This window comes from Lepus europaeus, chromosome 14 (assembly GCF_033115175.1).
Source record: "Lepus europaeus isolate LE1 chromosome 14, mLepTim1.pri, whole genome shotgun sequence".
Lineage (NCBI taxonomy): Eukaryota > Metazoa > Chordata > Mammalia > Lagomorpha > Leporidae > Lepus > Lepus europaeus.
In genome coordinates this window covers 50754886-50770447 of record NC_084840.1, presented here as the reverse complement: position 1 = coordinate 50770447, position 15562 = coordinate 50754886, and the positions used below count along the sequence as shown (strand labels likewise).

Here is a 15562-nt window from a genome sequence, read left to right as displayed (position 1 = left end):
TGCTTCTTCCTGGTCTCCCATGCGGGTGCAGGGGCCCAAGCACTTGGGCCATCCTCCACTGCCCTCCCGGGCCACAGCAGAGAGCTGGACTGTTAGAGGAGCAGCTGGGACTAGAACTCAGTGTCCATAAGGGATGCAGGAACTGCAGGCAGAGGATTAATCAAGTGAGCAACAGCGCTGGCCCCTCCCACATATTCTATTTTAATCTGCATTTCCTTATAAGCTTATACCTTACTTTAAAAGTCATTAAGATACTGAATTCATAAAACATATACAATAGGGATAGACGACTGCTATAAACACAAAAGGATTAATTGCAAAGCTCTCTTGCATACTTATATTTTATGACATATTCAGCTGTCTGTTTAAAAACCAGTAACGATTAGGTAGAGTGAGGCTCATGTGGAGTCAGACTGCCCCGCCCTTCACTGGTATGACTGTGGGCAAGCGACATAACCTCTGTAAGCTTCAGTTTCCTCATCTATAAAGTGGAGGTGATGGCAGTATGTACGTTACTAAATTGTGAAGAAAAAACAAATTATGATACATAAAGAGGAACCGGCATCGTGGCATGGCAGGTGAGGCCATCGCCTACAAGGCAGGCATCTCTTAAAGGTGCCAGCTTGAGTCCAGGCTGCTCCACTTGCAATCCAGTTTCCTGCTAACATGCCTGGGAAAGCAGTGGAAATTGGCCCAAGTCTCTGGACCTTGCCTTACTGTGGGAGACCTGGACATGTGGGGAGTGAGCCAGCTGATGTATCTCTCTCTCTCCCTTTCTCCCTCTCTCTCTCTTTCACTCGCAGGTCCCCTGAAACAGATGTGGTTTCCTCAGCTCTCCCCTCCTGCAGTAGTAGGGCTTTCCCTGTGCACACAGTATGCACAGATGCTCCAACTCCTGGGTGCCAGCAGCTCCCAGAAGCCTTCCCAAGTGTTTTTTTTATTTATTTATTTATTTTAGTAAACTGCCTCTACCAAAACCCCTTGTGAAAGTTTTCTTGGGCGCGATGGAGGAGGGGGAGGGTTTCCTGAAAGTTCCGGAGAGAGGGCTTCCAGCAAGCTACACTGGTGCGGCACCACAGTGGCTTCTTGGCTATCCACTTTGCCATGGCCATGACCTCTCAAACAAGGTCTGGTTCCTAACTGGGGACACTTACAGTGGGACACTGTAGCTCAGCCCTAGGGATGTGGCTGCTTCTTCCATCTGCACTGCTATATTCCCTAGAGTTCTCCTTACTTCCTTCTGGGGAACCCCTCATTACTCTATTCCTCTGTAGTTCCGTTTCCTGCTAGACCTCGAATGAAACACCCTCAGAGCTCCTCTCCTGGTCCCTGTGATGTGCACCCCCCACCCCACCCCTGGACTTTCGGCCTTCATTTTCTCCTTCACACACTCCAAGGCTACTGTTGGTTTGTCTGCTCAGGATGACCAGGGATGTTACCAGATCTTCACATGGCTGACTCGAGGTGTGTCTCCTCTGAATCACAATCTAGATCCTTCAATCTTTTTTTTTTTTTTTTTTTTTTTTGACAGGCAGTGGACAGTGAGAGAGAGAGAGAGTCAGAGAGAAAGGTCTTCCTTTGCCATTGGTTCACCCCACAATGGCCACTGTGGCCGGCGCGCTGCGGCTGCCGTATGGCACTGATCCCAAGCCAGGAGCCGGGTGCTTCCTCCTGGTCTCCCATGCGGGTGCAGGGCCCAAGCACTTGGGCCATCCTCCACTGCACTCCTGGGCCATAGCAGAGAGCTGGCCTGGAAGAGGGGCAACCAGGACAGAATCCAGCGCCCCAACTGGGACTAGAACTCGGTGTGCTGGCGCCGCAGGTGGAGGATTAGTCTATTGAGCCGCAGCGCCGGCCCTAGATCCTCCAATCTAAAGAAGCCCTTTCCAGTCCCTTCAGCACTCATTGTCATCAAGCAGATAGTCCTCTTTTATTTTCTTCAGAGTGCGATGACTGTCTTGAGCCATCTTGTTCTTCTCTTTCTTCGCCCCTCCATCATTAAGTGTAAGCTCCATGAGAGTGGAGACTGAGCCTCTCCTGTTTACTGCTAGACCTCCAGGGAACAGAGGAGTTGCCAGATATTAGAGTAATTGGCAAATACCTGTATAAAGAAGATAGGAAGAAATCAAGGAGGACAGGGAACAAAGAAGAAAAGGAAGGAGGGAAGAAAGAAGGGAATAAGGAAGTGAGAGAGGGAGAGCAGACCGAGGCAGGGAGGGGCCGTGATGTCACCAGCCCTCTTATTCTAATCCAGTTCCCAATCCCAATGCCTGTGATTGAATCAATTATTTGCAGTACTCATTCCCCCAGTTACTGCTGCTCAGGATCCTGGAATCATTCCCTTTGCTACGTCCCACAGGCAGTCACTAAGAACCACAGTTTTCCTTTAAATTTGTCCTTACTTCTGCACTCCCTTCTCCAACTAAATCACCATTCCAGTCAGGTCTCCCTGGAATCAAGATTGTATTATCTAAACAGCCTGCTGACTGGTCTCCCCATTTCAGTTTCCTTCTTCTTTTCAGTCTCCTCTGAATAGTCTTGCTCACCAATCTTTCTGAAATGCTGCTTTTCACTGAGCCCTTCTCCTCTTCTCCTTTACAGATCCACTGTTACTTGTTTTTAACACAACGAAATGTATTTGTCTACCTTCCAAAGCCCTCTGACACTGGCCACGTGCTCCCAAATGAGCCTCACTGCCCTTCAAGCCAAAATAACCTTTTCCGTCTTGTCATTCCTGGTTCCCTCCAGCCTCGTGAACAAGACCACCTGTGTTTCAGAGCCTTCACTCTGAGTGCAGGGAGTGTTCAGTCCCTGATAGTCTGGAAAGACAGTTCAGACTGCACCCCGTAAAACCTTCACGGACAACCACAGGCCCGTTGGCTGGCTGCTTTTTACTCCTATGGTCCAGAAAACATCTGGAATTATTTTTTCTAAATGTAAGTGTAAACCTCCCAGGCCTCAGTGGCTCAGGTAGAATGCTGAACAAGCACCTGGATATGACTCAGGGTAAGCAACTGATAACTTTTGTTGGAGGACCAGTACGAGTTCCAGGACCCAGAAGACCTGCCTGTGGCCATTTAAAATCGTGTTCTGCTAGAATACGCCACGACAGTCACCTGATCAGATCGCAGTCTTCTCACTAGTCATATTTTAAATCTCACAGAGCGTACTGTATATTCAAGTGGTGTGGAACATATACTTTAAGAAAGAATCAGCAACCTTTGAGAATCCTTCTCAGAGGTTTTTGTTATTTGAAACAGCCTCTTCCTGTCTATCATCACGACGTGTACATTGCATTTTTCCTTCTCTTGAATTGAGGAAGAGGCTTCTTTTGAAAGATCTACATCTGTCCTCACATTTCCACCCCCGGACAAAAGGACTCCAGGAAAGTAGATGTGTTTTAGTTAAATCCCCACCAGTTCAAAGCTTCAAGGCTCTTGAGCAATAATAAATTAATTCTCTTAACTGACAAATAGCAAAAATGTTAGAAACCAATCAAGCGCCCTTCAATGGGATAAGGGTAAGCAAGTTATGTATGTGCACTTTATGAAACATTAACTACAGTGTAAACAAACGATGGTTATAATTATCATATAGTAAAACAGGAAAATAATCTTTGGTAAACTATCAGGTTGAATAAAGCAGTGTTTCCAAAATCAGTGCATACAATTAATTATAACCATTGTCAATCCTACAAGATCTTAGAGTGGAATAATATTAGTATGAGGAATAAAATATGAGTATCAGTGCAGAATCAACCACAGAGCTATGAAAAATCTAAACCTAAAGGAGTCTGTGGCTTCCAGGTCTTTAGGACTTGGTCCTTTTCTGCTGTCATGAATGATGTGGCTGTGATCAGAAGACGAGTAGTGGCCTGATGGGTTCTGTTCCCCAAGCACGAAAGTCTGACTTTCAGAAGCCACCTTGCAGTGCGCAGAACAGCATTTAGTCCTAAACCTTTCATTTAAGGGGTGGGGGTTATGAATATATATGACTAAATTATTGAAAAGAAAGGAAGGAATAAAAATCTAGCACCAAGGTAAGTCTCAGAGGATGGGGCTCTCTGAGAAGTCAGGGCAGCAGATGATCACGTCCCCTATGCGCTCACATGGGACCTTGGGCAAGGGGCTTAGGAGTCTCAGGTGCCTCCAATGTTAGTAACAGAACTCCTATCTCATAGAGGTGCTAGCAGGCTTCTGAGAAACAACCCACGAAAGGTAACTGGTAGAGTATCTAACATATAAATCTCTTGACTGAGGCAAGGTATTGACATCTCATTGTCATTTTCAGCTTTCTGACAAACATTTAAAAATGTCTCAATTCAGTCTCTATAGTCCTATAAAATATATCTGAGAAATAACTGAAGTCTATTTAAATCATTAATCATTATTTTTAGAAAGCTCTTGTTTTTGTCTGATTGCTTTGATTTTACCAGTTTATTTATTTATTTGAAACCATAACAAAAGAAGAGGAGGCACTGGGGGAAAGAGAGAGTGAGAGATCTTTCATTTGCTGGCCCACTCCCCAAATGGCTGCAACAATCAGCGCTGGATCAGGCTGAAGCCAAGAGCCAGGAACTCCATCCAGATCTCCCACATGAGTGGCAGGGGCCCACCTAGTTGGGCCATCAAGAGCTACTTCCCAGGTGCATCAGCAGGGAGCTATATTGAAAGCAGAACCTGAGACTCAAAACAGTATTCCTATCTGGGATGCCGGTGACGCATACAGTGGCTTAACCCACCTTTCCACCAGGATATCCCCTGACTGTTTTGCTTTGATGGTTTCCTCAGATAGTGAACAACTCAGCACCAAAGTTGTGGAGTGAAGCCCAATAGTGAAGCTCTAAAGAAATCCATCCTGGGGAAGCAACCAGCTGGCCTCTCAGGTGCCTAAGATTCTACAGCCTTTTTCTCCAAGATGCGTGTTTGTGTTCCTGGTTTACTCTTCAACATGGAAATAAGAAGCACAGCTTTTATCATCCTATAAACTGAAATCTTTTTTTCCTGTACCAAAGTTACAACTGCAAGAAAGATCAGGAACAAGCAGGCAGTGCTACTGTGTGCCCAGCTCCTTTTTAGAAGCACTTCAGTTTCTGCTAAATGGTAGCAACAGGCCCTCTAGGGAGGCTTAAAGCTGGAGTCAAGACTGACACCCAGAGGCCAGAAAATAATCAGTATGTTTCAAAAACATTTCTCTGGTACTCTGTGTTGTCTCAAGTTCATTTTAGGGCCCCAGAGTCCCACTCAGAGTGGGAGATAGGGTTCATACGCCCCTTAATGAACACTTTTTACACCAAGGGGAGCAGGGCTGCCTGCAGCCTGGCCTTTCCTCTGGTTTCAGGAGTCAAAGCTTGTAGGAGGAATGTGCAGTGAGGTGGGTTATGCAATCACTAAATAACAAATATACTAATGAACAAAGGCTAAACTATTTTTTGAAATCAATTCACAAGCCTCTAAATTTCTTGCAAATTACTATACAGATTGGTATTATTGGTTCATTTCATTATAGTACTAATCTAGGCTTACAGTAACTGGTATCAAAATTACTGGTTAACAAATCATAATGTTGTCAAAACAAAGTATGGCTTTAAGAATTTAAATCGAGGTTCCCACCCTTTTAATTATCTCTAGGTTTTTCTAAGGTTTCTTATTGTGGAACATACAAGAGCCAAAACATCCTCTAAACTGTTAACGCTCCAAGTTTCTCCCTTAAAACCCATGTGCGAAAATCTGGGTGGGAGAGAGCTGGGGAAGCATTGTTGGCTACCAGGTTTGTATTAGTGCCCCTCTTCAATTTTTCTGGATGATCTTAACGTATGACTGATATATATATATATATATATATATATATATTTTTTTGTACAGGCAGAGTGGATAGTGAGAGAGAGAGACAGAGAGAAAGGTCTTCCTTTTTGCTGCTGGTTAACCCTCCAATGGCCGCTGCGGCCAGCGCATCGTGCTGATCTGAAGCCAGGAGCCAGGTGCTTCTCCTGGTCTCCCATGGGGTGCAGGGCCCAAGCACTTGGGCCATCCTCCACTGCATTCCCGGGCCATAGCAGAGAGCTGGCCTGGAAGAGGGGCCACCAGGATAGAATCCGGCGCCCCAACCGGGACTAGAACCTGGGGTGCCGGCGCCGCAAGGCGGAGGATTAGCCTGTTAAGCCACGGCGCCGGCCATGACTGATATTGACATTAAAAAATACCCATGTGTGGCCGGTGCTGTGGCACAGTAGGTTAATCCTCCGCCTGTGGCACCGGCATCCCATACGGGCACCAGTTCTAGTCCAGGCTGCTCCTCTTCTCATCCAGCTCTCTGCTGTGGCCTGGGAAAGCAGTAGAAGATGGCCCAAGTGCTTGGGCTCCTGCACCCACATGGGAGACCTAGAAGAAGCTCCTGGCTTTGGATTGGCCCAGCTCCAGCCATTGTGGCCATTTGGGTAGTGAACCAGCAGATAGAAGACCTCTTTCTGTCTCTCCTTCTTACTATGACTCTACCTCTCAAATAAATAAATAAAAATCTTTTTAAAAAATACCCATGAAATGGAATATTGTTCAGTCTTAAAAATGAATGAGGGGCTGGCATTGTAATGCAGCAGATTAAGCCATGGCTTGTGACACTGTTATCCCATATGAGCACCATTTTGAGTCCCAAAGGCTCTGTTTCAGATCCAGCTCCCTGTTAATGTGCATGGGAAAGCAGAAGACCACCTCAGTACTTGGGCCCCTTTCACTCATGTGGGAGACCCTGATGGAATTCTGGGTACCTAGTTTCCACTTTGTCCAGTCCCAGATGTTGTGGCCATTTGGGGATGAGCCAGCAGAGAGATCATCTCTCCCTGTCTCTTTCTCTCTTTGTCTCTTTCTGTCCATCGCTCTACCTTTTAAATAAATAAAATAAATCTTTTTTTAAAAATGAATGGAATTTGCCATTTCCACAACGTGAATTGACCGGGAGGACAATATGTCAGAGAAAGGAAAATATTTCATGATCTCACCATGTATAGAATCTAAAACCAAAAAGTGTTCAAATATAGAGAGGGAATAAAACAGTGTTGGTGGTGTTGGGGCAGGAGAAAATAAGGACAAATGGGTTGAAGGAGACAGGATCAGATACATAAGATACACAAATCTAGACATCTATTGTACAACATGAGGACTATAGTTAATAAAATTATACTGTACTAGGGGTTTTTATTAACTAAATAGATTTTATCTGCTCCTGTCACATATATAAAAATTACTGAGAGATGATGAAAATGTTAATTTTCATCCCTGTACTATTTTAGTATCTTTTTAAAAAGATTTATTCAGTTGAAAGGGAGAGTTAGAGAGAGAGGGAGGGATGAGGGAGAGAAATCTTCCATCTGCTGGTTTACTCCTTAAATGGCTGCAACAGCCAGGGTTTGGCTAGGCTGAAGCCAGGAGCCAGGAATTTTTTTCAGGTCTCCCACATGGGTGTAGAGGCTCAAGCTCTTGGGCCATCCTAGGCACATTATCAGGTAGTTGGATCAGAAGTGAAGCAGCCAGGACTCGAACCAGTGTCCATATAGGATACCAGTATCGCAGGTGGTGGTGTAACCCATTACATCACAATGCCAGCCCCCATTTTACTATTTATATATACCCACAATATCACATTGTCAACCTCACCTATGCACATTTTAAAAAACAAAAGAAATGACCAACTTTGTTGATTTTAAAGGCTGTTGAGTTTATTTTACATGCTGTCATGGTTTGAGTATTTCCTTAATGTGTTTTCAGTCACCTTGAGCCTCTGAGGTGATGCAAAGCTACACATGCGGAGACTCACGTGTCCCTCTCTGAGACCACAGGAGGGCCAGCCCTGAGTCCACAACACCACCCTTCTGATGCTGGCTCTACACACCTGAGCACCCTCTCTGCTGCTACTTTGACTCTGCTGTACCCTGCTTGTGTGTGAACTCCACAGATGGCAGCTCGAGGGGTATGGCTGCAGTGCATACCGTGCTGTAGACATAAATATTTACACTCACAAGGAAAAGAAATCCCACCAACTCACAACTCCAGACACAGCCTCTGCTTCAAGGAAGCTAATGTTAGTTTGGAGTGGGAGTGCAGAAGGTCCTCCAGGTCATAACTTGCCTGCCAATGACCACACAGCTGGCTTTTCTAGCCTTTGACCTGTTTGGTTCTGAAAATTCCAAGTAGTATCTGGATGGCTTCTCTGTTATTTTTTTGGTAAATGGATGTCTTGCTCCAACCTGACTCTTACAATCTCTGTTGGCAAAGAAATGCGAGCTCCATTTTTTAGGGTTTGAGGGAGGGTAGCTGTAGGATAGGAGAGATGCATGTGATTATACTATAAATACAGATCTTAATTCAGGACTTCAAGAGTTAACATAAACCGGCTGGAGTTTGGCGCATTATTGAAGATATTTATCAATCACATCCTCAAAGATGCCTACTCTGATGTTTCAAAGCCAGACAATCAGGTCAGCAGAGTCCATGATTCCATGTGATGTAGACTTGAAGGACACTGGAAAAGCCTACCATGACTGAAATTCCTCCTGAACCAGCAAGTCCTGTGCCTGAATTCTTGCTTTTAGACCTCTGAATAAACCATGGCCATCTCCTAAATGCTTATTTGGTCTTTCCTTAAACAGCAAAATGTTGTCCTAGCTAAATTCTCAATCCCTAAAATTACAATGGAGTATGATCTATCAAATGAGGTGACGGGCAGGTCACAGAACAAAGTAGAGTTAGAACCCAATATCGCAAACTTCACGTTGGAACTATGGCCCATATGCTCCACAACTAAAACATGAGTCACCCCTCTCTGGAACAGTGTATTTGCTTTTTCCTAACCCTTACAGCTGACCTTGTTTATTTCCTATTCTTGGGTTCAGCAGCACTGACTCCATCAGCGTGGACTCTCAGAGCAACAGCATGACTCCAACAGCACTGACTCCGACAGTGTGGACTCTCTGAGCAGCTGACACATCAGTAGCTCTTCTCTTGTTTGCCTTCAGAGTTCTGTGTCATGAAGCACGTGGCTCTTATTAAGAGTCAAACTTAGAGAAACATGACAGCCAAAGCCAAATGAGCAATTTGCTTTCAGAAGTCCATCTCTTGGGATTTGAACCTCTGGATACTGTCCCGTTCCGTCTTAAGAGAATAATCCTTCTTCCTTAACAGACCAGAGTATCTTGGGATGAGAAGCAAGCTCCCATCTTTGCAGCTTCCATCTAAGGGCCTAAATGCTGCTAACATGTGAAACAAGGACAAGGCCACATTCATTTTGAAGCCACACAAGTCACACTTGACTAACCCCATTGAGTCAGAAGGATTCACAGTCACTTGCAGTTGTACAGAACCTGATGAAACATACTACAGGTGAGATCCAGCCCCTGTGGCAAGTAGGAGGGCATGACATCTCACAGAAACACATCTCTCCTGCATGCTCCACTAAGCCACACAAATGAGCACACTGGTGCCAAGCAACCCTCTAGAACAATGTCCATTCTGTGACTGTAAGAGTTGACAACGCCATCATCAAAACAAAGGTAAATTCCACTGAGCAGCAGCTCATCAAGGAAATTCCAGAGACGAGGAGTCAGTTAGAAGAGACAGGCTCGGGTTCCCTTGCAAAGTGAGAGAGGGCAGCATCCTCACCAATCTGCACAGGTGGAACACATCTATTGCAAAACCATAGCTGACAGCCAGGGTGTTCACTTATTTTCCCACTGACAGAATAGTAAAGGAATAATTCAGTCACATTGCTTTGTGTAATTGTCACAAGTCGTTACTTTGGTGATTCGCTTCTCCTCCTTAGTCCACTAAATAATTTCACGGTTTCTGTTGGAGACTTTTTTTTTAAGAAGCCCAGATGAAAGGCTCTGTTTCTGTGATGAATGGGGCTGCAGAATTATCATTTGAGGCTTAGCATACAATACTATCACATAAAATTTCAGCTCATGAAATGTCATCTTTACATCAGCAGCAACAGAAGGAAAAAAACTGTTTTCCGCCTGAGGTGGTAGTGATAAGGGATTTAGAATCCATCCTAGTGTGAGCTCCCAGATATAATAGGATGCAGCCCAGCACAGAGAATGTCTGCAGCTCACTCCCTTGTAGCTAATGTTCTCCCAGCTGTTGTATGACTCAGGGTGGCTAAGAAAAAGGAACAGAATGAGTCATAGAAAATGTTGTGCGTAATATTTTGTCTACTCTACATTTGCCACGGCTGTCGCAGCACTGTCATCCACAAGGTGAGATAAGGGCATTGAGCAGTCTTGAAAATGACTGTGCTAAAAGTTAGCATGGGAGAAATTCCATGAGGAGTGTGACTTTTGTGAATTGTGTGTCTAAAGCTAACAGTTTCATACCAGCGTAGCAAATTAAACTATCATATGATCTTGACAACTCTTCCTTGAATCATTAAAATGTCTTCTTGTTTAATTAAAGACAAATTGGATATCTACCTACTGGGGTTTCCATCAGTACAGCAATTAATTTTTCTGAAAGATAGCTCAACTCCCAGCCAAAGCCAGGAAAAACACTTAAGTTATAATGGTTTCTCTTGAGTTTGTCTAACTAACTTAGTTTGGACATTCCCAATTGGTCAGTTATAATTTTCTTTTTAAAACATGACAGATGTCTTGAAATGAGCACACTGTGAAGTGCATTGACACACCTGAGTAGGTGTGTAGGCACACATGTGGAGGACCATGGACATAACCTCTGCAGACTGCCTTGCTTAAGCTCAGTCTAACCTAGCAGTCACAACCAAATGTCTTTCTGTCAACTTAAACTACATAAATAGTACAAGAACTTCTCTTTCCTCAATCACCGGGCACCTTCCCAACTCTTGGGACTTCTTAAATGTTGGTTGATTTCCTAATTGATCTCAGTGGGCAGGGTGATCAGATCATTGCTTTAAAGTAGAGAATCTTTGGATTGAACTCCATAAACTACAGTGCAATCTGCTACCAAAGCCTTTTGCTTAAATGATATTTTTTTGTTCTATTCATTAATATCATGGTAATTATTTTTTGCTGAGGTGGGGCTATCTTTTTAAAAGAGCACTACATGGCCGGCGCTGCGGCTCACTAGGCTAATCCTCCGCCTTGCGGCGCCGGCACACCGGGTTCTAGTCCCGATCGGGGCGCCGGTTCTGTCCCGGCTGCCCCTCTTCCAGGCCAGCTCTCTGCTGTGGCCAGGGAGTGCAGTGGAGGATGGCCCAAGTGCTTGGGCCCTGCACCCCATGGGAGACCAGGATAGGCACCTGGCTCCCGCCATCGGATCAGCGCGGTGCACCGGCCGCAGCGCGCCTACTGCGGCAGCCATTGGAGGGTGAACCAACAGCAAAGGAAGACCTTTCTCTCTGTCTCTCTCTCACTGTCCACTCTGCCTGTCAAAAAATTAAAAATAAATAAATAAATAAAAAATAAAAGAGCACTACATCCAATTCAATGCTGAAATATTTCTAACAATGAAAATGATGACAGGTGACTAACGTCCTCTTCCTTATTCCAATTCTTGTTCCCATTGTTTATGATACTCAGCTTTTCCCCAAAGCACTGAGTCCCGGGAAGAAGGCCCTCACTGCACAATCCACAGGCCTCACTTCTAATCTGTTCTCCTATCTACTCCCAGTCAAGGGCAGCATTTTTCCTTTCTCCAAGGAAAACACTGCAGGGGAAGAAGCAAGTATAGTAGAGGTACTGTGTCCCCCCCAAAATGGTCTCTCTGGGGTAAGAGTGATTTATTCTGAGCTCCACAGAAGGTCAAGATGAGGTGCCATGGGGCTTTGTGAAACTCAGAGGAGATGGGAAATGTTCCCCAGCATCTGAACTCTGGAGCCTGTAAGCTCAGGTTCTCCCAAGCTCAACAGCTCCCAAATGAGGCAGATTGGCCCTTAGGCAGCAGCTCACCCTAGGATCTCCTCATTTCACAGTAGGAGCCAGTGGAGGCTCTAAATCGCTGGTCACAGCCATTAACGAGAACACAATTACCTTATTTCTTTCCCTTTCCACCCTCTGCAGGAGGTGCTAACAGTTGGCCAAAGGACAGACAGCAGAAAAAACTGAGTGTTTGGATAATCAAGGAGATTTGGCAAATCCTTAATGGAGGGTGTTAGCTAGAACAGCTCTCCTCTCCCCACAATTTCATCAGCATGAATTGGTTTTATAAAATAAGGGCTGTTTTAAAAAAAGGACTCGTAGATTTTTTTTCTTTTCATAATTTTCATGGTGCCGTAACTGCTATTAATAACAACTATGATTTATTAATCCCTTATTGTTTACAAGAAACATTCTATTATTTCCTCATTATTATAATGGGAAATCAAGTCTTAAAGAGACTCATTAACCTAGTGAAGGGAAACAGTTAAAAAGCGGCCATACCCTGGGGTGGATGTTTGGTGCTGCTGCTAGGGTGGTAGTTGAGATGCCATCCCATATCAGAGTGCCAGGGTTCGAGTCCTGGCTCTGAGCCTGATTCTAGCTCCCTGCCAAATGTGCACACAGCAGGTAATGTTCAAGCACTCGAGTTCCTGCCACCCACACAGGAGGCTTGGATTGAGTTCCAGGCTCCTGATTTTGGCCTGACCCAGTCCTGGCTGTTGTGGGCCTTTGGGAAATAAGCCAGTGGGTGGGAGATTTCTCTGTCTATGTACACTCTTTCTGTCTCTGCCTCTCAAATAATATTTTTTAAAGAAGCTACACTCATGTTTGAACAACGTGCTTCCAGATTTGTCCTTTGAATGCTTCTGGTTCTCTATAATATTCAGGAAAGGAATTATTAATGGGGGGGCCTCCCTGTAGTCTCCAGATTGACTTCAGCAAATTGGTGGTGGACAGAGTTGCTGCCAACCTCAGAGATCATCATGGGATATGGAAATGGGACCTGAAGTTGTTTATATTTCAGAACTCCTAGTTTTTATTTTAAATGTAGTGCCTCAAGAGAAATAAGACCCATCCTGTTGACTCCTGTATCTGGCACTTCTCCTGCTCTAAGAATAGGGGGAGCTGAGGTTCTGGATGATGGAATTTTGCTTTCTCTTTCTGAAGAATTCCATATAGATCTTTGGGTTTTGGTCTGAGAACTCTGAGAAGGAAATTTCATGATAAATGAATATTTCAGGAAAAAAGGTTATTTCTGAGTAATATGTTATTGCTAGAGTTTATAGAAATGGAAAATAGCAAATTATAAAGCCAAAACAGACCTAAAAATTTGTAAGAAATTATATCATTTACATTTACCTTATAAAATGCTACTTAGTTTTATATACTTATTGTTTGAAACTTCATTCAGTAACAAGCTACTATGGTGGTGAGTCTAATTCCTATCTGAACATTACCAATATTTTCCCTTGTCTGATTTTTAACTCCTTATTTTTAAACTATTTTTAATTCAAACATTTTGTTATATTTTATTATTTTTTCTATATGTATATATATCTTTATATATGCATGAAATATCATTATAAGTGAACTTAGCATTTTTTTTCCCTCTGGGATAAGATGAAACAAGGTAAAAACTAAATATAAGGAATCAATGATTATATATCAAGTTAATTATTATGTAGAACTTAGTAGAATGAAGAGCTTTATATACGTTATCAGTTTGGATTTCAAACAATAGGCTAGTTAAGATCATTATTTCTCCTGGGAAATTAGACAACAAATATAGCCAAGTTTCAAAGGTCACAGGAGGATAAATCCAACAGCAAATATTTTCATGAAGGCTCATGAATATGATGTGTGGGATCAACGTATCTGGTTTTAGAAGGGAAATGTGGGCTCAGGCTCTAAATGCTTCCAACCAATGGATGAAGTCACAAGTATTCACTGGGTATGTGAACTCTGGGCAGGCAGTGGGTTGAGGAAAGTAGACAGATAAACTTAAACTAAATTTTCAGGGCAGCATGATCTAGAAAATCAGACTGGAGACAAGACTGGAGCCAGAAGCTGGAGAAACCACTGAGGGCTCCGTCTACCTCAACAGAATCCAGCAGGGTAGTCAGGCATCTGCTTAGCCAGGGAGACCACTTATCAGGCAGGGAAGAGAAAGGAGTGATGTCGTTCTCAGTCTCTGTGTCCTAAACTCTCCTCTGCTCTAAAGAGAGAAGCACAGTTGATACAACCCGTCCCTATTTGGGAACAGAGTTGATGCAGGGGCACAAAGGAACTGAGAATCCCTGTCTTTCTGAGGCAGCAGACGAAAACAAAGAGGGGTCGAGGCCATTAAGTAGTGGGAAAGGCAACGGACCCTCCACAAACAGGTGAGGTCGGAGAGAACAGGGACTGCAGAGCAGGAGAGGTGGAAGGCACCTGTCTATGACAAAACACTCAAAAGCATGAACAAGCCAGCAGAGGCGTCCACACGCACCCCGTACCAGGGGAACAGCAGCCAGCTGCAGTGTATTGGCTGCCATTACTTGTGCTCATTTCTTTCCAGCGTTGACAGTAAGTTCAATGCCGGCTGCAAGAGCTTCCCAGTGCACAGAAAGCTCAAAATTACCTTGCTCAATTTGGAATAATGAGGATTATTTTTGGGATCTCACCAAATTCAATTCATTTTAAAAAAATGTATTTTGTTTTATTTGAAAGGCAGAGAGAAAGACTGAGGACTTTGATCCACTGGTTCACTCTCCAAATGACTGCAACAGCCGGGGCTCGGCCAGGCCAGTCTGGACCTAGATCTCAGTTTGGGTCTCCCGTGTGGTTGGCAGCAGAGACCCAAGTGCTTAAGCTATCTTGTGCTACTTCCCGGATGTACATTATCAGGAAGTTGGAATGAGAAACAGAGCCAGGACTTGAATTCAGGCCCTCTGACATGGAATGCAGGTGTCCCAAGCCTCATGTTTTCTGTGCTGCGAAACGCCTGTCTCTCCACTCATTCGTAGTAAACAAACACCCTCCATGCCTATCACAAAAGCAAGCATTGCTCAGTCAAGTTTGAGGTTGCAACCTGGGATAAATAGACCCTTATGCTTTCAGCTGTTATGCTGGGGGGCAGGGGCAGGGACCACTCCTGGAAAAAGCTCTGGCAGCCCCGCCTGAAGTCACCAATACTGATCACATTTTAGGTTCTCTCTTGGCCTTGTGTTATTATCTCCCCCTTCAGTCTTTAAGTCTCTGCCTCTTTTACCTCTTCTGTGTAATCTGCTGGCTTTTCTGCTGTGCAATTAACTCTTTTTTTTTGACAGGCAGAGTGGACAGTGAGAGAGAGAGACAGAGAGAAAGGTCCTCCTTTTTGCCGTTGGTTCACCCTCCAATGGCCGCTGCGGCCGGCGCATCTCGCTGATCCGAAGCCAGGAGCCAGGTGCTTCTCCTGGTCTCCCATGCGGGTGCAGGGCCCAAGCACTTGGGCCATCCTCCACTGCCTTCCCGGGCCATAGCAGAGAGCTGGCCTGGAAGAGGGGCAACCGGGATAGAATCCGGCGCCCCAACCAGGACTAGAACCCGGTGTGCTGGCGCCGCAGGCGGAAGATTAGCCTGTTAAGCCATGGCGCCAGCCAATTAACTCTTTTTCTTTTGTGGTTGTGAAGACAAAGAAGGTTAAATTTGACACCTGGGTTA

General features: G+C 44.6%; 1 protein-coding gene across 1 annotated transcript in view; it reads right to left on the bottom strand.

Annotated features, from left to right (window-relative positions):
- The window catches only part of DISC1 (DISC1 scaffold protein), a 323271-nt gene that overhangs the window by 62209 nt on the left and 245500 nt on the right, over positions 1–15562 (bottom strand). The window lies entirely within an intron of this gene.